We start from the raw sequence: 21,943 nt of genomic DNA, 5'->3' as shown, positions 1-21,943 counted from the left end.
GGGGGTAGGGCGGTGGTGAGTTCTTGTTCGAGTTCTTTATTCTGTTCTTTTTCTTTCTTTCTTCTTTCTTTCTTCTTTTTTCCCTTCCTTCCTTCCTTTCTTTCTTTCTTTCTTTCTTTCTTTCTTTCTTTCTTTCTTTCTTTCTTTCTTTCCTTTCTTTCTTTTCTTTCTCTTTTTTAAAAAAGAGGCTCCAGGTGGCTCAGTGGTTTAGCGCTACCTTAGCCCAGGGCATGATCCTGGAGACCCAGGATCCAGTCCCACGTACGGCTCCCTGCATGGAGCCTGCTTCTCCCTCTGTCTGTGCCTCTGCTTTACTCTCTCTCTCTGTGTCTCTCATGAATAAATAAATAAAATCTTTAAAAAAATAGAAATACTGCATGATGTTGTAATTCCCCTACTATTTACAGAAAAACTAATTTGAAAAAAAATATATGCACCTGTATGTTTAATCCAGCATTATTTACAACAGTCAGGATATGGGAGCAAGTCCAATGTTTATCGGTAGACTCATGGATAAAAAAGATATGAGAAATATGCACAATGGGATGTAGTCATAAGAAAGGATGAGATCTTGCCTGTTGCCACGATGTGGGCATACCTAGAGGACATTATGCTACGTGTGGTAAGTCAGACAGAGACAGACAAACAAGTGAATTAGCAAACAAAAGCAGAGACAGATCCATAACCATAGAGAACAAACCGATGACTGCCAGAGGAAGGGAGTGAGGGGACAGGCAAGATGGGTGAAAGGAAGTGGGAGGTACAGGCTTCCAGTTATGGCATGAATAAGTCACGGGGATGAAGGGGACAGCATAGGGCATAGAGTCAGTGGCAGGGCAGTGGCGTTATATGGTGACCAGAGTAATGTAGAGATTTGCGGAACCCCTATGTTGTTCACCTGAAACTAATGTAACTTTGTGTGTCAACTATACTTCAATTACAAAGTAAATAAATATAAGAAGAGAAGAATTAGGGGTACCTCGTCATCTTCTCTGTGTGTCTCAGGTCTATCTTTGTCCTGTTGGCTACTGACGCCAGAAACCCGGTACAACAAGCCTTCCTCCACAATCACCTTCCGAGCACCCACAAGGAGCCTCCTTGGCTGGCCACCGTCTTGCCTTTACAGCTTTACTTCCCTTTGTCATCCTGCCTGCCAGGATCTGACACTTTTTTTTTTAAAGATTTATTTATTTATTCATGAGAGATACAGACTGAGAGAGAGAGAGAGACAGAGACAGAGACACAGGCAGAGGGAGAAGCAGGCTCCCCGCGGGGAGCCTGATGCGGGACTTGATCCTGGATCCTGGGATCCCAACCTGAGCCAAAGGCAGGTGCTCAACCACTGAGCCACCTGGGTGTCCCAGGATCTGACACTCTCAGCACTGTTCTGGAAACCCCACTGGGCCTGATCTCTTCCCCTCATCTCCAGCGCTTGCACTGGCTCAGCTTTCTCTTGGTTGTAGCTTTGGGGATGAATGCCCTGTCCCCTTGCCCAGCTCCTCAGTGATGCAAACTGGAAACCAATGCAGTCAAGCCATGTTAACCAAGCAGAAGGAACATGGTCATCCCAGGAGTGGCCATAGCAAAGGAGTTCTTGGCTATAGAGAAGAGGTCCTGGACACTTTCTGTGAAAGGATACAACTTGTGTCTTTTTAGTTAAGAAATCCAGGGGACTTGGGTGAAGGCTAGTGAATCACTTGAAACGATAGGAATTGTATTGTATAAGTAAATAATACCAATTAACCTGATATTTGATACCGGTTTCTACTGCCCAGTGTTCTAAGGCTGTTTTACAGAATGATTTCTCCTAAGTAAATTGTCTTACTCTTCTGAGTGGAGCCTCAGTAGCCTAGCTACCTAAACTGCGAAGAACTGATAGAGTTCTCAATCTCCTTGAAGGATGGTTTTTAAAAAACCCCATAAAGCAAAATTATGTCACCTTAGGTACATTATGAATTTAAAAGCACACAGTTAGCCCTGCCAGATTTTCCTTTGCCTAGGAGGATTGGAATAATTGTATCGTAAGTGCAGACAAAAATGAGATTTCTCTCACAGGCAGATTTTTGTGATTCCGCTCTGCACTTTTATTTAGACATTTTGTTCAGTTTCTTAGAGGAGCTAAATAAAATTGCTGCAGAAAGGCCAGAGGGGGGCACCAAATAATCATGATTGATAGAGTGGTTGGTCTGAGCAGTTGTGGGAGGCTCAGGCATCAGGATCCTGAGACCTCTGTGTCCCTTTGGACCATTTTGAGCAGAAAGCACATTGCAGTTTTTCTGTTTACCGCATTATTGTCGAACCAGGAGCTAACACCTCCACTTTAGAAGCCTGCAAAAGTACTCAAGGAATGGGGAAGCAGCAGTTGGCAGGATCTGTGGTTGCAAACGTCTTAGAGTCTCTGCACTCTTAAACCTTATTTCACTAATCAGAGCTGAACTGTAGGAGGAATTGAGAAATAAACTTCACTTGGCCTTAGAAGGTGCTGGCATGGGTCTTTCTCGACCTTTTTCTCTGAGGCAGGAGGATTACTGGCTAGCTTTAATTGTTCTTGGTAAATTTGCCGAAGTGTTTCTTTGGTCTTCAGGATGAGGGATAAATTTATCGCATTTTAAAATTCATTTTTGTGTTTGGCTCTTTGAGAAAAGCCTGTTTCCTTTGTCTTAGGAGGGATTTCTAAGTAGAAGATAACTTTAAAAGCATCTCACCGCAACTGGTGCGGTTTCTCTCGTGTGGAAAAGTTGTGTTTCATGTTGTTGGTATTAGCTACCCCTTGGGGTCTGTAGTTTGCTTATATGTCCTTATTTGCGGTGGACTAATTTGAGGCAGAGGGCAGGTGGGGTGTGTGTGTGCTTGGGACGAGGGCAAAGCGGTTGGGATTTCCTCTGCTCAGGTGAGGAGGATATAGGTGTGCCTTCTGGGTTCTTCACCAACCCTCAAAGGGTTCTAAGTCTTCGTGAGAAATACATGTGAGTACCAAAAGTGATTAGTTACCATCATGGGAAATTTAAGGTTCATTTTGGCCCCAGACTCCCATTTACCAACTCAGTTCTCCTTTTCGATTTTCTGTACGTTCAAGGGGGTTGGCCAAAGTCCTGTCCATCTCATTTTGCAAGGTAACATCTGTGCTTGCTGTTTTCCCCTGATGGGAGCGCACGACAAGTGAACCTGGACATGCACAACTATTCTGACTCAGGGAGACAGAGCCCGTGAGGATCCCAGTAAATGCCGGCCCCTTTCTGTGTCACATTTTTTTTTTTAAATTTATTTATTTATTTATTTATTTATTTATTTATTTATTTATTTATTTAAAAAATTTTATTTATTTATTTGAGAGAGAGAGCATGCACAGGACAAAGCAAGTACTAGGGGCAGGGTAGGGGGAGGGCGGAGGGTAAAGGAGCTCCCTGGATGCAGATTCCCCACTGAGCGGGGAGCCAGGCCAGCCAGCCTGGGATCATGGCCCCAGCTGAAGGCAGATGCTTAGCCGACTGAGCCACCCACCCACGCACCCCTCTATGTCACATTTTAAGTTCGCGGTTTAAGAACCTGATTCCTGGAGCCAGACTACCTGAGTATGAATCTGGGCTCTGCCTTTTACTACCTGTATGACTTTGGCAAGGTGCTCGGCCTCTCATGCCTCAGTTCTTCCTCTGTAAAGTGGAATAATAGTACCATAGGGTTATTGCGAGAATTAAATGAGTTATTATATGTACAGCAGTTAGACAGGGCTTGGCATGCAGTGTTTCAGACGGTACGTGCTAAATAAATGTTTACAGGCAGTGTAAAACCTGTTATACCAGGCTCATAAAATATTTATTTTTCCAGAGAATCTCCCCATCAGGTGATTTTTTTTTTTTTTTTTAAATATGGATACATATTGACTTAGGTGTTTCCTGTGCTCTTCCTGGCTGGTTATTTCGGGCCTCTGCTGCTATCTCTTATGCCAAAATCTTGTACAAAGATCACATTACAACTGACTCCTCAACGTAATTTATTTAACAAACATTTATATAGCACTTACTATGTGCCCCACGCTGTTTTAAACACTATACAAATATTAACTCATTTAATCCTCATTATGACATGAGAATACTTGTTGAATTTCAATTAAGTGATGTGAGAAAATCCTTTATACCAGTGTCTGACATGATAATCCTTCAGTAAATATTTGTTGAAGGAATGAATACCTGTGAGTGACTCAATCAATCTGTCTATCTCGTTTGCTATCAAAAAGCAAACAATACACCAGGATGTTATATTAAGTAGCCTAATGTATTCTCAGACCCTGGAAACAGTTGAGACTCTTCTTTCACAGCTGTTTTCAGTTTGTCCTGAAGGACTCAAGTAGCCTAAACGTTCTTTCTCAGTATTTAATCCCTTCCTATTTTAATATTCAGTTTAGATGTTTAGCTTTCATAGAATAGGTAAAGTTTTTGGTGACTTGTAGACTTTTATACTCACCTATATTGATAGCTGAATGCTCTATTCTAAATTTCAGTTTTTATCGTGATTTTGGATTTTGAGCAGGAAGTATTAGGATTCTGTTGAAAACATTAAGAGACGCCAATTTTCCTTCACTCTTTGAATTGCATCGTTTATTTTTGTTCTAATTTGGGAAGACATACTTGCATCATATTTCATTTGTCACTGTCCTCAAAAGATTAGCACACAAGTACTTAGTATTTTGTAATGCTTTATCATAATAGAAAACATCTACATATTAAGCCTGAGGAGTAAATTGCCTTAAAAATATGTCAGAGCTATTCAGCATCCATTTGAGAACACTTGAGTGGTAAATGCCAGTTTTTATGAAAGCACAATAAATGTTTTTATTCAACATGCTATTGTCCCAATCAATTGTAGACTCTTTTTATAGTCACCAAATTAGTTGCTTTTAACTTTAGATTGTATTTATTGAAGCACCTGATGTGATAGAAAAGGATCCGTGTAATAAACCTAAGACTTCAATAGTCTCTGTGTCTGCCCCCTTCTTTCTTCACTCTTTGTCTCTAGCTACCAATCAAAATATTTATCTTTTCTTGACTATGACAAGTATCTGGTGAAGTGAGATTTATGTTGTTTTATGGAGCCATTGAAATGTGGCACCTGAAGGGCATTTGGAAAAGTGTGGGTAAAGTTCAGATCCCTTTGGTTGTTATGAAGAGTAGAGATGAGAGAGAAAAATCTGCAACTTCTTATCTTTGAGGTGAAATATTATTACTGCTGCTGGAATAGACCTGGGTGATTGTGAACAAGTCCTGGGCTCAGGAAAGTCAGCAAGTCTTTTAATAGAAGTCACAATATTGATAAAGATAACAGCTGAGGAGTGGACTGCCCCTGTGCCTCATCCGGTGGTCTGAGGTAGAAGGTCAGTTGGAGTTTATGAACTGACATTTGGTAAGATCTGTCCCAAACCCACCATGAGCTGTCAGACTTGAGGCCAAGTGGTTGTTCCCATAACCCTAAAAATTCTAGTCCAGTTTGGACATCCTTTTTTATGTGCAGCCCTGGATGGGGAGGGACAGTCTTCTCACTGCATCAAGTTTATACATGCAGTTAAGGGCAGAGTCACAAAATGAGGATATCATGGAAAGTCTAGATTTCAGCTGTGCACTGAAGTCTGACATTTTGACAGTATGGACAGTGAGGAGGCCCTCAGAGAAGTAACAGCTTTCCCATAGGGGTTGTGACATCGTCCAGCTTCCAGGGATACATCTGAACTCTGTCTCCAGAGATAAGAGGTACAAACTGTTGGTCTTAAATCCCTGTAAATGTAGAGGATTCCTGGACATTTAAGGATGGCGATATGGGGCTGGCTTCCTGGAAGAAAAATACTGGACTTGTGTACTTGTTTATAAATCTTATCCATGTAAGTATTTGCAATGTTGTGATTTACAAGAAAAATGTCATCTGGATGACCAAAATATATTTCTCATACTTGATTTTCATTTATGGTTTCTGACTCATAGCTCCCCAAACTCTTGGAATTTCCTCAGTGTCGAGAGTGACCAAGATGTTTCTTTAATGTTAATGAGGTCACTTTTGGACCCCACCAAAGGAAGAGGATTGGTTGCCAGGGAATCAACCATGGGATTAGAAGATTGGGACTTTTGGTTCTAGCCTCAGACTTCTGGAAAGGGGAGGGGGCCTGAAAGTTGAATCAATTGCCAATGGCCAATGATTTAATTGTTGTAATGAAGCCTCCACAAAAATCCAAATAGGGTTTGGAGAGCTTCCAGGTTGGTGAACATGTGGACATTCAGGGAGAATAGTATGTGTGGAGAAGGCTTTGCAACTCTGCGCCTTTTTCTCCTATTTCCTCCTATGCATCTCTTATTTCTGGCTGTTCCTGAGTTATATCCTTTTACAATGAACCAGTGATCTACTAAGTAAAATGTTTCTTTGAGCTCTGTGAGCCACTCTAGCAAATTAGTTGAACCAAGGGAGGGGGCTCTGAGAATTTCTGATTTACAGTAAGAAGCTGGGCGTGTGACTGGCATCTGAAGTAGGGGCACAGGGGTGCAGTCTCGCAGGACTGAGCCCTTCATCTGTGAAATCTGATGCTATTTCCAGGTAACTAGCAATGGAATTGGGTTAAATTATAGGATACCCTGCCGATGCAGGAGAACTGTTTGTTGGTGTTGGGGAAACTCCCCCTGACATGTTGGAATTGGGTCCAGGAACCCAAGAGAATATTTAATAAAAAATTAGGTGGCTCAACAAATATTTGTGAAAAAGATATTGAATAGAAGTAGGAGTTTGAGTCTTGTGCTCATTCACCTGCTGATATGGGAAGTAGGGCCCTCCAGCTTCGGCGTACACGTATATCCACTCTGCAGCTTCCAGCAAGTCCTCTGCTGCCTTTCTGCCTCCTGTCTTTCTGATCATGAAAGTTATGGTGTTGTCCTCTGCCCTGCATACCTCCATCACATCAAGTTGCTCCCCTCACCTCCTTGGCCTTCCAAATTACAGGTTATTTCAGATAGTTTTTTTTTTTTTTTAATGGAACAGAGAGCCCCCTTTTGTTTTGTTTTGTTTTATGCTTGTGTTTTTCAAACTTCTCTTGACTCTAATCATGGCAGAAAACTTGAAATAGCTGGAAGTTTTCTCTCTGGTGGACAAAGGTGCTCTCTGATTAGATGTTCTAAACATAATGTCAGTCATCAATGCTATTATCCGAATAGGTTTTCTAGTGAATTATTGGAAAATGTTTATTCAAAATCTTCTGAAAAACTTTAAAATCTGATTAGACAGATATATATCTTAGCAGTCTACAATGCTTGAGTTTATGGTTTTCATATCAGTGAACTAATTTAAGCTCCCTGGCACCTTCATGTCAGGCATATTGTGAGGCACACATAGTAGGTTCTTACTAAATATTCAATGGAAAATTAGTGTATTCCAATATATAGTTTTTGAGTGTGCTATTCCATTCTGGCACATTGCCAAATGTAATTGAATAGAAAATACTGTAAAGTGCTCATTTATGACCAAATTTAGAACCTCTTTGAGGTTATTAGAGGTGCCTTTGTCTTCACACAGCTTGGAAGAAAAATCAACTGTTTTATATAGAGATTATATTTAGTTGTTTTCTTAGATTCACAATAGTCCATTATTATAATTATATTTTAGCACAGACTGATAAACAAGACATCAACATTATTATCTTTTCTCTTTCCAGTTTCAATTTTTCCTTCTTCTTAACAGAATTCTTTCTCTAAACTATTTGCAGGCATTTAAATTAAATTAGTATTCTTTAGGTTACATGTGATATAAATTAACATTCTCTCTGGATAAGTGGCTGATGATTATTTTCATAGTTGTGTTATGGACTTTGGTATTAGTAGTATTCTAAGAATACATAACTAAAATTCTGACAAGTTTTTAAAACATTTTCTTTAAAGTAATGCCTACAAATTAGTCCTTTTCTTTTCTTGTTAGTCTAGGGCTAAGACTGAAATACCAGATGGGAAGAGGATCATAAATTTCTGTTATATCTGTATCTAGATCTGCAGGAGGACCTATGAGTAAGTAGAAGCATGGTTATGAATGGGTTCTGGAGCCTGCTTGCTAACATAGGCTTGTTGCTGTGGACATTATAAGGGTTCACTTTTAATCGCTGTCAGCTAGCATGATATCACAAATGCCATAAGAAAATAAATATATAGTCTTATGAGGATGGCTACATTGACCCCTTTCCCTGAATGACTTGACAAAAGATCTGATTCTCTGTGATGCAAGAGAAAAATATCAGTTGCAGGGTTCTGCTACATAAAGTATATTCTAGTTTAAATTAGTGGCCTATAAAGTTATTATCTTGTTTGAACAAAAATCTTATTAAATTGAGCATGTTTTTACTCCACAAAATGAAATTAAATTTTTAGATGGTTATTTTTCTTTTCAGTTGCAAATTTACTGAGTTAATAGAAAACAAGTCACACAACTTTCCAAAGAATATATTACATGTTTTTGCATTTCGGTTTTCTTTGGCTTTGTGTGATTTTTAGAAAATCTTGTAAGTCGAATGTATTAAAGTAGACATTGAAAGAAAATAACCAGAGCTATAGCAATAAATTTTGCAGATAAAGATTTCTTTAAAGAAATGTTCACTGCGGTATTACTTATATAAATAATTGGGAACTACCAAAGTCTCTAACAATAAATATATTGTTAGAAAAACTGTGACCTTCCCATTAATGGACTATTAGGTAGAATTTAGAAATATTTTTGAAGAGGTTTTAAAAGCAAAAGACATTTTACCAAAGTAAGAAAACACATAACAACAACAATAACAACAAACCCAGAAAACCAACTGCATATACAATAGAATTTTGGTTTGTGAAAACAAGCAAATGAATGGGATAAGGCGAAGTGCTGGGTGCTTTCAGGGCCTTATCATAATTAATCTTCACAGGAGCCCAGTAAGATTGTTCTGGGCAACTTTGAAAATTCCATAGTCAAGGACTGATTGATTCCCTGGATGACTAGTTTCAGGAGATCATTTAAGAACTTGAAAGTCAGAGGTCGGGAGGAGGGGAAGATGGAGGGAGAGGAGGGTCCCCAAGTCACCCCTCCCCACCAAATTACCTAGAAAACCTTCCAATTATCCTGAAAATCTATGAATTCGGCCTGAGACTTAAAGAGAGACCAGCTGGAACGCTACGGGGAGAAGAGGTCGCGCTTCTATCAGGTAGGAGGACGGGGACAAAGAAATAAAGACACAAAAGGCCTCCGAGGGGGAGGGGCCGCGAGGAGCCGGGCTGAGGCCGGGGCGAGGGTCCCCAGGACAGGAGAGCCCCGTCCCGGAGACGCAGGAGCTGCACCGACCTTCCCGGGGGAAAGGGGCTCCAGGGAGGTGGAGCAGGACCCGGAGGGCGGGGAGGCCCGCGGGCTCCGGGGACACTAACAGGCACCTGCGCCCCGGGGGAGTGCACCGAGCTCCCTAAGGGCTGCAGCGCGCACGGGGGACCCGGAGCAGCTCGGGGGGCTCGGGGGCGGCTCCGCGGAGGGGGCTGCGGGGGGAGCAGCTCGGGGGGCTCGGGGGCGGCTCCGCGGAGGGGGCTGCGGGGGGAGCAGCTCGGGGGGCTCGGGGGCGGCTCCGTGGAGGGGGCTGCGGGGCGGGGGCAGCTCGGGGGGCTCGGGGGCGGCTCCGCGGAGGGGGCTGCGGGGCGGGAGCAGCTCGGGGGGCTCGGGGGCGGCTCCGTGGAGGGGGCTGCGGGGCGGGAGCGCGAATCCAACAGCGCAGGCCCCGAGCACAGGGCGCCGGGACACAGCCCAGGATCCGGCCTCCCCCGGGACAGGCAGAGGCCGGGAGGGCCCAGGACAGCGAGGAAGCTCCTGCCCCAGCTGAGCAGATCAGCGGCCCCGCCCCGGAGCCTCCAGGCCCTGCAGACGAAGAGCTCTGGAGCTACTGCGGGGGCTGAATCCAGGGCTGCAGAGCTGGCCCCGCCACTGGGGCTGTTGCTCCTGGGGCCTCACGGGGTAAACAACCCCCACTGAGCCCTGCACCAGGCAGGGGCACAGCAGCTCCCCCAAGTGCTAACACCTGAGAATCAGCACAACAGGCCCCTCCCCCAGAACACCAGCTGGACGGACAACTTCCAGGAGAAGCCAAGGGACTTAAAGTACACAGAATCAGAAGATACTCCCCCGTGGTTCTTTTTTTTGTTTTGTTTTGTTTTGTTTTGTTTTGTTTTGTTTTGTTTGCTTTTTGATTTGTTTCCTTCCCCCACCCCCCTTTTTTCTTTCTTTCTTTTTCTTTTTTTTTCGTTTTTTTTCTTCCTTTTTTTTCTCTTTCTCTTTTCTTTCCTTCTTTCTCTCCTCTCTTTTTCTCCTTTTCCCAATACAACTTGCTTTTGGCCACTCTGCGCTGAGCAAAATGACTAGAAGGAAAACCTCACCTCAAAAGAAAGAATCAGAAACAGTCCTCTCTCCCACAGAGTTACAAAATCTGGATTACAATTCATGTCAGAAAGCCAATTCAGAAGCACTATTATACAGCTTCTGGTGGCTCTAGAAAAAAGCATAAAGGACTCAAGAGACTTCATGACTGCAGAATTTAGAGCTAATCAGGCAGAAATTAAAAATCAATTGAATGAGATGCAATCCAAACTAGAAGTCCTAACGACGAGGGTTAACGAGGTGGAAGAACGAGTGAGTGACATAGAAGACAAGTTGATAGCAAAGAGGGAAACTGAGGAAAAAAGAGACAAACAATTAAAAGACCATGAAGATAGATTAAGGGAAATAAACGACAGCCTGAGGAAGAAAAACTTACGTTTAATTGGGGTTCCCGAGGGCGCGGAAAGGGACAGAGGGCCAGAATATGTATTTGAACAAATTCTAGCTGAAAACTTTCCTAATCTGGGAAGGGAAACAGGCATTCAGATCCAGGAAATAGAGAGATCCCCCCCTAAAATCAATAAAAACCGTTCAACACCTCGACATTTAATAGTGAAGCTTGCAAATTCCAAAGATAAAGAGAAGATCCTTAAAGCAGCAAGAGACAAGAAATCCCTGACTTTTATGGGGAGGAGTATTGGGGTAACAGCAGACCTCTCCACAGAGACCTGGCAGGCCAGAAAGGGCTGGCAGGATATATTCAGGGTCCTAAATGAGAAGAACATGCAACCAAGAATACTTTATCCAGCAAGGCTCTCATTCAAAATGGAAGGAGAGATAAAGAGCTTCCAAGACAGTCAGGAACTGAAAGAATATGTGACCTCCAAACCAGCTCTGCAAGAAATTTTAAGGGGGACTCTTAAAATTCCCCTTTAAGAAGAAGTTCAGTGGAACATTCCACAAAAATAAGGACTGAATAGATATCATGATGACCCTAAACTCATATCTCTCAATAGTAAATCTGAACGTGAATGGGCTTAATGACCCCATCAAAACGCACAGGGTTCAGACTGGATAAAAAAGCAGGACCCATCTATTTGCTGTCTACAAGAGACTCATTTTAGACAGAAGGACACCTACAGCCTGAAAATAAAAGGTTGGAGAACCATTTACCATTTGAATGGTCCTCAAAAGAAAGCAGGGGTAGCCATCCTTATATCAGATAAACTAAAATTTACCCCGAAGACCGTAGTGAGAGATGAAGAGGGACACTATCTCATGCTTAAAGGATCTATCCAACAAGAGGACTTAACAATCCTCAATATATATGCCCTGAATGTGGGAGCTGCAAATATATCAATCAATTAATAACCAAAGTGAAGAAATACTTAGATAATAATACACTTATACTTGGTGACTTCAATCTAGCTCTTTCTATTCTAGATAGGTCTTCTAAGCACAACATTTCCAAAGAAATGAGAGCTTTAAATGATACACTGGACCAGATGGATTTCACAGATATCTACAAAACTTTACATCCAAACTCAACTGAATACACATTCTTCTCAAGTGCACATGGAAATTTCTCCAGAATAGACCACATACTGGGTCACAAATCGGGTCTGAACTGATACCAAAAGACTGGGATCGTCCCCTACATATTCTCAGATCATAATGCCTTGAAATTAGAACTAAATCACAACAAGAAGTTTGGAAGGACCTCAAACACGTGGAAGTTAAGGACCATCCTACTAAAAGATGAAAGGGTCAACCAGGAAATTAAGGGAGAATTAAAAAGATTCATGGAAACTAATGAGAATGAAGATATGACCATTCAAAATCTTTGGGATGCAGCAAAAGCAGTCCTAAGGGGGAAATACATCGCAATACAAGCATCCATCCAAAAACTGGAAAGAACTCAAATACAAAAGCTAACCTTACACATAAAGGAGCTAGAGAAAAAACAGCAAATAGATCCTACATCCAGGAGAAGAAGAGAGTTAATTAAGATTCGAGCAGAACTCAACGAAATCGAGACCAGAAGAACTGTGGAACAGATCAACAGAACCAGGAGTTGGTTCTTTGAAAGAATTAATAAGATAGATAAACCATTAGCCAGCCTTATTAAAAAGAAGAGAGAGAAGACTCAAATTAATAAAATCATGAATGAGAAAGGAGAGATCACTACCAACACCAAGGAAATACAAACGATTTTAAAAACATATTATGAACAGCTATACGCCAATAAATTAGGCAATCTAGGAGAAATGGACGCATTCCTGGAAAGCCACAAACTACCAAAACTGGAACAGGAAGAAATAGAAAACCTTAACAGGCCAATAACCAGGGAGGAAATTGAAGCAGTCATCAAAAACCTCCCAAGACACAAGATTCCAGGGCCAGACGGCTTCCCAGGGGAATTCTATCAAACGTTTAAAGAAGAGACCATACCTATTCTACTAAAGCTGTTTGGAAAGATAGAAAGAGATGGAGTACTTCCAAATTCGTTCTATGAGGCCAGCATGACCTTAATTCCAAAACCAGACAAAGACCCCACCAAAAAGGAGAATTACAGACCAATATCCCTGATGAACATGGATGCAAAAATTCTCCACAAGATACTGGCCAATAGGATCCAACGGTACATTAAGAAAACTATTCACCATGACCAAGTAGGATTTATTCCCGGGACACAAGGCTGGTTCAACACCCGTAAAACAATCAATGTGATTCATCATATCAGCAAGAGAAAAACCAAGGACCATATGATCCTCTCATTAGATGCAGAGAAAGCATTTGACAAAATACAGCATCCATTCCTGATCAAAACTCTTCAGAGTGTAGGGATAGAGGGAACACTCCTCAACATCTTAAAAGCCATCTATGAAAAGCTGACAGCAAATATCATTCTCAATGGGGAAGCACTGGGAGCCTTTCCCCTAAGATCAGGAACAAGACAGGGATGTCTACTCTCACCACTGCTATTCGACATAGTTCTGGAAGTCCTAGCCTCAGTAATCAGACAACAAAAAGACATTAAAGGCATTCAAATTGGCAAAGAAGAAGTCAAACTCTCCCTCTTCGCCGATGACATTATACTCTACATAGAAAACCCAAAAGCCTCCACCCAAGATTGCTAGAACTCATACAGCAATTCGGTAGCGTGGCAGGATACAAAATCAATGCCCAGAAATCAGTGGCATTTCTATACACTAACAATGAGACTGAAGAAAGAGAAATTAAGGAGTCAATCCCATTTACAATTGCATCCAAAAGCATAAGATACCTAGGAATAAACCTAACCAAAGAGGTAAAGGATCTATACCCTAAAAACTATAGAACACTTCTGAAAGAAATTGAGGAAGACACAAAGAGATGGAAAAATCTTCCATGCTCATGGATTGGCAGAATTAATATTGTGAAAATGTCATTGTTACCCAGGGCAATTTACATGTTTAATGCAATCCCTATCAAAATACCATGGACTTTCTTCAGAGAGTTAGAGCAAATTATTTTAAGATTTGTGTGGAATCAGAAAAGACCCCGAATAGCCAGGGGAATTTTAAAAAAGAAAACCATATCTGGGAGCATCACAAAGCCAGATTTCAGGTTGTACTACAAAGCTGTGGTCATCAAGACAGTGTGGTACTGGCACAAAAACAGACACACAGATCAATGGAACAGAACAGAGAACCCAGAAGTGGACCCTGAACTTTATGGTCAACTAATATTCGATAAAGGAGGAAAGACTATCCATTGGAAGAAAGACAGTCTCTTCAATAAATGGTGCTGGGAAAATTGGACAGCCACATGCAGAAGAATGAAACTAGACCACTCTCTTTCACCATACACAAAGATAAACTCAAAATGGATGAAAGATCTAAATGTGAGACAAGATTCCATCAAAATCCTAGAGGAGAACACAGGCAACACCCTTTTTGAACTCGGCCACAGTAACTTCTTGCAAGATACATCCACGAAGGCAAAAGAAACAAAAGCAAAAATGAACTATTGGGACTTCATCAAGATAAGAAGCTTTTGCACAGCAAAGGATACAGTCAACAAAACTAAAAGACAACCTACAGAATGGGAGAAGATATTTGCAAATGACGTATCAGATAAAGGGCTAGTTTCCAAGATCTATAAAGAACTTCTTAAACTCAACAGTAAAGAAACAAACAATCCAATCATGAAATGGGCAAAAGTCATGAACAGAAATCTCACAGAGGAAGACATAGACATGGCCAACATGCACATGAGAAAATGCTCTGCATCACTTGCCATCAGGGAAATACAAATCAAAACCACAATGAGATACCACCTCACACCAGTGAGAATGGGGCAAATTAACAAGGCAGGAAACAACAAATGTTGGAGAGGATGCAGAGAAAAGGAACCCTCTTACACTGTTGGTGGGAATGTGAACTGGTGCAGCCACTCTGGAAAACTGTGTGGAGGTTCCTCAAAGAGTTAAAAATAGACCTGCCCTACGACCCAGCAATTGCACTGTTGGGGATTTACCCCAAAGATACAGATGCAATGAAACGCAGGGACACCTGCACCCTGATGTTTATAGCAACAATGGCCAAAATAGCCAAGCTGTGGAAGGAGCCTCGGTGTCCATCGAAAGATGAGTGGATAAAGAAGATGTGGTCTATGTATACAATGGAATATTCCTCAGCCATTAGAAACGACAAATACCCACGATTTGCTTCAACGTGGATGGAACTGGAGGGTATTATGCTGAGTGAAGTAAGTCAGTCGGAGAAGGACAAACATTATATGTTCTCATTCATTTGGGGAATATAAATAATAGTGAAAGGGAATATAAGGGAAGGGAGAAGAAATGTGTGGGAAATACCAGAAAGGGAGACAGAACATAAAGACTCCTGACTCTGGGAAACGAACTAGGAGTAGTGGAAGGGGAGGAGGGCAGGGGGTGGGGGTGAATGGGTGACGGGCACTGAGGGGGGCACTTGACGGGATGAGCACTGGGTGTTATTCTGTATGTTGGTAAATTGAACACCAATAAAAAATAAATTTATTATTAAAAAAAAAGTCAGAGGTCAACAATTTGGAGACACATATGTAAATTGTGTATTGGAAGAAACTAAGTATGCAAATGCAGTGACTGTAATTGATTTTAAGAATGTGTTTTTTTTTTTTTTTGGATGTGATGCAATAATTGCTATCGTTGGGACTGATACTTAAATTATAAACTGGGCAAGTATGTATAGACATTAAAATACCTACTGGTGATTGGTTCCCTCTGTAGCCTTTAGGTTGTCTGTTCCTTAACATCTGCTGGGTGCCTGTAAGAAAAAGTGTTTTGTCTCAGTGATATGGAGTAGTCTTTTTGATTAAGCTTGAGTTCCAGTCATGGTGATTTTTCCTTGAGGAACTTGAGAGGAGCCATCTTCTCCAAAGCAGAACTAAGAGACTCAGCATGTTTGAGGCCCAAAGTTTCTAGAATTCACCTCTGCCATTCTTCTACTCTTGTTGCTGTTCTCTAGTTAGCTGACATCTCAAACATTAAAGATTGGTATTACTTGTTGAGCTAACAGCCTTCACTTATGATTTCAGGGATTGGGGAAGTGGCAGCAATACCATGTTAGTGCTAGGTTATCCATTTTCTCCTAAGAATCATTATATTATGTTATGATGCCAGGGCATACAAATGCAGACTAACTGGTTTTAACATGGAGGAGACTCAGGCTTTGATTCTTCACTTGAGAATGATACCTAAACATTGGTTTGTAATTTCATTTTGCATATGAGTAAAATTAAGACATAGAGAAGAAGACCATTGTTTGTCTAAAGTCACACATCTACTCATGACAGTCTCAACCCAGCTCTGTCCAGCTTTAAAGATTTTGGTTATGGTAGTACCGAGACCATAGTTACTTTTTAAAAAAAAAATATTTTCTCTATTTTCTAAATCTTACATGATGATATTGCTTCCATAGATAGGTAATATGTTTTTAATAAGTAATAAATGCTATGAAAGTAGAGATAAAACATTTTTATGTAATCTGAAGAAGGGAGAAAGGAGAGATTTTTCCTATTAATGAGAAACACGACCCTGTTTCTCTTTTCCATCCTGGACTGTTTCCTGTGATTGCTCCTACCATATTGTGCTGAAATGACCTGAAGACAGATGGAAACGATGTGTCCTACAGGCTGAAAATATCAGCCTTGACTTATAGTTTCATTAAGACTTCTGTGATCAGACCATGCAAAAATTAGTGTATATTATTAACTAAACTCATCAAGTGCTAATTACAAATGAAACATAGAACAATAACGACAAAGCAGAAGATATTCTTTAATATTCAATATTTGATGTCTTCAGGTTCCAACAGGATTCCATTTAGCTGTAGAAACTTGAATACACACAGATCTGCAAGTATATATCCCTTTGTCCTCTTTGGGCTATGTGTGTTGGCCCTCTGGGGAAGAAACAGAAGTTTCAGAATACATTTTTATTCATGAAGCTGCTCTCTTTGGATTTCTGAAGAAAGGAACTTCTGGGTGGATGAGTAAAATATGTTACTTCTGTTCTGACATGCCTGCCATCAAGACTAGCTGCCACTGTGCACTCTAATGACCCTTCCACAGTCACAATGGACAGTGATACTGACAAAAAGGGTTTGAGACGAAGGGCTGTGTTCACCTGCGCACCACTTTCCAGCTTTACCACGAGCTCTGCATTGGATGCTACTGTATTTGGCTTAAGCTCATGTTTGCATCTATGAAAATAGGATGCTCCTTTAATACTTAAGGACTTTATCTTGGGCAGGGGAGGGGAGAGGAGAAGCAGGATCAAAGTGTTTTGGCAGGCGACCTCTTTGATAAGGAAAACTATGTGGCCCAAGAGCCAGAAGTCCCCAAATCAGGAACAACCGAAATTCTTCTGTGTCTATTGAAACATCTCCAGTTGAGCCATGTTTGTAAATGAACTAGTTCAAAGGCATTTGCAAAGCATGTTCCTTAAAAAAAAAAAAAAAAAAAAATTCGTTTCCTTCTGATAGTTGTATAAAACTTCAGGTACTTTATAAAAAACCCTAAATGTTGAATTACTGAAGGTTACTAATGGAAAACTAGGCAGTGAAAAATAGTTGGGAGTTGGAGAAATGGAGTGGTATTCAGCAACATAACTCATTTAGGATGTTTCTGGGGCAGGGCTTAAATAACTGAAAATTTGAATGGACTTTTGAAGAGTAGCCTGTTTTTGTTTGAGTCCTACACTATAGGGTGTTCAGCATTTAAGAGTGAGAGTGTGGTTCCATGGAGCTTGAGGGTGCACTGCTGCTGTGAATCCTGGCATGAAAGTCAATAACAAACTTCCAAAATGCTAAGAATTCTGGAATTGTTAGTTCTTAGCAGAACACTCAGCTTGGAGAATCTTTCACCAACGCCCATTAGTTTTAGAGCAATAATTAGAATATAATTAGTCTTGCAGCCCTGTCAGTGATTTTATATTAAGAATGATAAATATCAATATTTATGTGCATGGCTTCAGTTCTTTTCTTTCTTTTCTTTTTTTTTTTTTTTTTTTGCTTCAGTTCTTTTGTGGGTATTTGCTTTGTACCAAATCCAGGCAACTCGGGCTATTTGGGATGACTGATGTGGATTGCTAGTGGGAGGCAACCCCCTGAGTTGGTCCAAGAAAATTGGTGACTCCATGGCCTCAGCATCTCACAAGTGAATAAAATAGCAAAAGAGAAATCCTCTAGTGCTTATTTAAGGGATTAGTTCATGCGGGGAAATAGAATATTTCACAGAGATCTTAACCGATCAAGGAGAGGAACTTCTTTCTGTATGAATACAACCTGAAAATTCTGCCAAAGCAAGAGTGTGATAAAAAATCCTTCCACTGATACGGCTTACAGTGGATAAGGGATGTAATACAGCAAAAAAGAAAAAAAAAAACAGAGGCTCACAGTGGAGATTATGCAGAGCTGAGAGAAATTTTCTTGGGTAATAAACACTTGCAGTCAGAGTGTTTGGGAAGGAAGCGATGTCACAGAAACCTAGTCAGAGAAAACCATGTTGAAATGATGAATTTTGCATTTGTACTAAGGAGGCCAAAAATTTCTTTTGAATTGTTGTATTGACAACACTGATAGAAAAAAGTGACTGTTCCAATAGACACTTGTGGCGGAAGGTCACAATTGGTGTCAAATGCAGACAGGGTCTGCAGATGAAAAGAATTTGATGACTCACAGGGACCAGAAGCCAAACCGAGTAGTGCTGTGTCATTTCCCCTGGCTTCCTGGATTCCCCAGGAGGGGCTGCTGGATGCTTAGCCCAGGACCTGGCTGCATGTTCTATAGCTGAGTGAATGGGAAGTTGAGTGTGTTTGAGGATGAGGCAATCTTAGACTTTAGTATCAGTAACAGAGCATTTGTTATTTAAAAGCTCCTGTTAAATTAATTTAACGAGGAGCCCATTAGACTGTTTTGGCTCTAGCCTAACCCGAACCCTAATCCTAGTGGCCTAGGTCAGCAAACCAAAATCTAAACCTGCAAATGCCTCAAAGTTACAAAATTGAAACGCTAAGGAGAACCAATCACAAACTGCCAACCAGGCTTTAAGCTACAGCCAATCCAATGATTTCTTTTCTTTGCTTCTGCACTTTCTCTATCTCTATATAATTTTATCCCTGAACCACTTCCAGTTTGGCACTGCCCTGTTGGAAGTAACACATGCTCCAATTAACTCGTAAAATTTCTTGTTTGCCCGTTTATTTTTTAATACCTCTCTTGAGTCCTGGTGAGGGTAAACCTTTGGGGGGACTTCCGTCTTGTTGAGGTGGCTGATGGGTCAGGCTACAAATTGAGGAAGTTAAGGATGAGCCAAAATGTCCAACTTAAAAAAAGCAGATTGAGATCTTGGGGGAGATAATTCTGTGAGCAGAGAAAGGGTTGCACATGCGCAGAAGAGTTCCTGGCAGTTGAGGTAGAAGAGGAAGCTGAGAGAAATATAAACACTGGTTAAAGAAGAGCATTTCTGATGTTTTACTTTCTTTCATTTCCACATGGACACTTTAGTAAAAATGACATTATTTATATTGGAATTAAGTTTGTGAGTTGAGCTATGACATATCAAGCCTGACCTCCAGGGCATATTTGGGAGGAGAGAGGAAGTCCAGTGAAGGGCAGTCTCATTTGGATTACAATTGAATTTTAAACTGTATGCAATTATTCTTCTATAATTTTTAGTATGCATCATTCTCTATTTTTGTTTATCTTTATAAAATACTTATTTAATCTGCCCCAAATGTTATTGGGCATAATTAACTGAATTGAGGAAATTTCTGCTGACAATTGCAGTCAGAAGTCTGTGCCTAGAAGGTAGAGTGGATGAATAGACATTTTTATAGAATGGGTCCAGAAAAACTTTCATTTCTATTGGCGTTTGCTTAACATAATATGCCTCCCAGTTATCATTATTCGCAGATTAATAAGATAGTTTATAAGCTTCTTATCAATTTTGTCAATATGTAATTATTTTTCTGACTAATGAGGGATTGTTAGCACATAAATAACATATCAAGAGTGTGTCTTGCCCATTTTAGTTAAGTCGGATACTTACTCAATTGGTGATAAAAGCAAGATCTAAATTTAAGAACATACTTTATGTCCTTCTTCAGTTGAAGGTATAACGCAAAGTAAATTAAGGTTCTATATAATTTATTGGATTTTTAAAAGCTTTATGTGCTTTTCCTAAAAATGCCTTGAGGCATTAACAATAAAATTAATTTAAGCATCTGCATCTACTTACAGCAATAATGATATATTCAAAAGGAAATTAGTAGCATGCAAATCAAGCAAAATGCCCAGTTAACCCTTGGGGTATTGAAAGGTGTATTGCAAATACGTAGTTATTTTAATAAGGAAGGGCAGAAACCTCTCTTGGGTCCTCTTTTTTACATTCTCTGCACTTCTCTTGGTGAAGCATCCGAGAAAAGAAACTTAATGTTCAGAGGCGCCTCTTGGAAGGTGGATGCCCAGGTCTTTCCTTTTCTGTGGTTTCCTGCCAAGAGTCCCTGCACCCTCAGCCTGTATGGGGCTGGGAGTGGGGGGTGGGAGGGGGCGGGGGTGGGGGGGGGGCCTGACTCTGCAGGAGCCCAGTTCACACCACACCGCACCAGTACTCCCCAGCCAAGTGTCTGCTGCCAGGGAGCTGCAAGCATGCATCATTTTATAAAGTGGTCTTTGCAGTCGGCTCTAGAGGGTTCCTTCACATTTATGCTTTGTTTATTAAAAAATGTCTAAAAAGTGAGAAGAGAAAGTGGAAACATACAGAGCAACTCATGAGGGGGAATAAAAGAAGCTTTGACAGTTTTCTGTAACTGATTTTTTCATGCACCGTGACCCCCTCCCCCCTTTTTGCTAGTGGGGCCAAAACTTAAACTTGGTCATTAGGGATAATTAAGTCTCTTCTGGCTACAACAGGCGCTTTTAGGTAAATACTGCATCTGCTCAGAGCTGGACTCACCGTCAGGGCTGATTCTTTCCTTTCAGGTGGTACCTCTTCCATCTCCTCCTTCCCAGGAAGGCCAGAGGGTGCAGAAGGAGCGGAGTGTCCCCAAGGTGTGGGTGCATGCAGCGGCCTGGGACTGGGAGGAGGCTCCGGTCCAGCTAGGCCTCTGCGAGCGGTGCCGGGCCTCGTTGGGCCTGCCGGTGGCCAGGGCGGCCAGCCTCACCGCCTCAGCCCCCACCCACCTGCTACTGTGCTCTCAGCAGCCCCGCAGGGGGCTCTAAGCAGCTGTGCTGTTCCTGAGCACCCCACCTCCACATTTCTGATGCTCCCATTACTTATGGCTGTGACTCCCATTGACACCCAGCTTGATAGCCGGGCTCGGGCTCCCTTCCTCAGGATCACTGTGTTACCCCAAACGGTGAACTCCCCAGCCAGCCAGCCGCAGCTATTCCCTCTGGGACAAAGGAAGCTCCTGGACTGCTTACAGGTCACACTGAGGCCACAGAGGATGTGGGGTGCTGGGTCAGGCCCTCTCCCTGGCTAAGCCTGCCATTCTATTCCTCCCCAGTCAGCCCCGATTGGCAAGGCCGATTGGAGGGGTGGCCCCCGGCCTCCCTTTTGACTAATCTAGAGTTTCTCTTGCCCTTCCATCTGATGCCAGATTCAGATCTGTAGGTCCCTGCTCTTTTCCTCTTATTTTCCTGTGAAGAAGGAGCCATTGGTATATGGGAAATACAAAGGGGAGAAAGAAGTGATCAGTTCCCTGTAACCTTGAGTCAAATACTTGTCGACGTCCCCGCTCTCCGGTCCTTGCTGTGTGCTGTGGCATCAAGCTCTGTGACGTCTGCGAGGGCAGATGTACAGCCAGTGGTATGCACGTTAGCAGGTAATTGGTAGGGAGAGGAGAAGGAACACAGGGCGTGGAAGGAGGACCTGTCACAGAAATCTTTGACAATCACTTCATAGTGGCAGCAATCAGGGGTGCCGCACAGTTGCCATCTGGAAGTATGGATTTGCTTTCACTTACTGTATTCATCTCACTTGAGAAATGAAACTAGCTCAGTAACTTTTGTTTGCTTCTCGCCTTTAACCCTTCTTAGTGAGAATAGACCAG

The 21,943-nt window shown here is 41.7% G+C and overlaps 1 long non-coding RNA gene across 1 annotated transcript in view; it reads right to left on the bottom strand.

The window, feature by feature from the left end:
• Nucleotides 1-21,647, bottom strand: part of LOC119867289 — a 41,700-nt gene extending 20,053 nt beyond the window's left edge. Inside the window, exons 1-2 of the long non-coding RNA XR_005383063.1 lie at nucleotides 20,845-21,647; nucleotides 15,595-15,653 (exon numbers count right to left, since the gene is read on the bottom strand). This is a non-coding gene — a long non-coding RNA (uncharacterized LOC119867289). The remainder of the gene's footprint in view (nucleotides 1-15,594; nucleotides 15,654-20,844) is intronic.
• Between the last annotated feature and the right edge of the window lie 296 nt (nucleotides 21,648-21,943).

Source organism: Canis lupus, chromosome 33 (genome assembly GCF_011100685.1).
Source record: "Canis lupus familiaris isolate Mischka breed German Shepherd chromosome 33, alternate assembly UU_Cfam_GSD_1.0, whole genome shotgun sequence".
Taxonomy (NCBI): domain Eukaryota; kingdom Metazoa; phylum Chordata; class Mammalia; order Carnivora; family Canidae; genus Canis; species Canis lupus.
The sequence above is the reverse complement of the archived record's forward strand: the minus strand, read 5'-3'. Positions and strand labels throughout refer to the sequence as shown.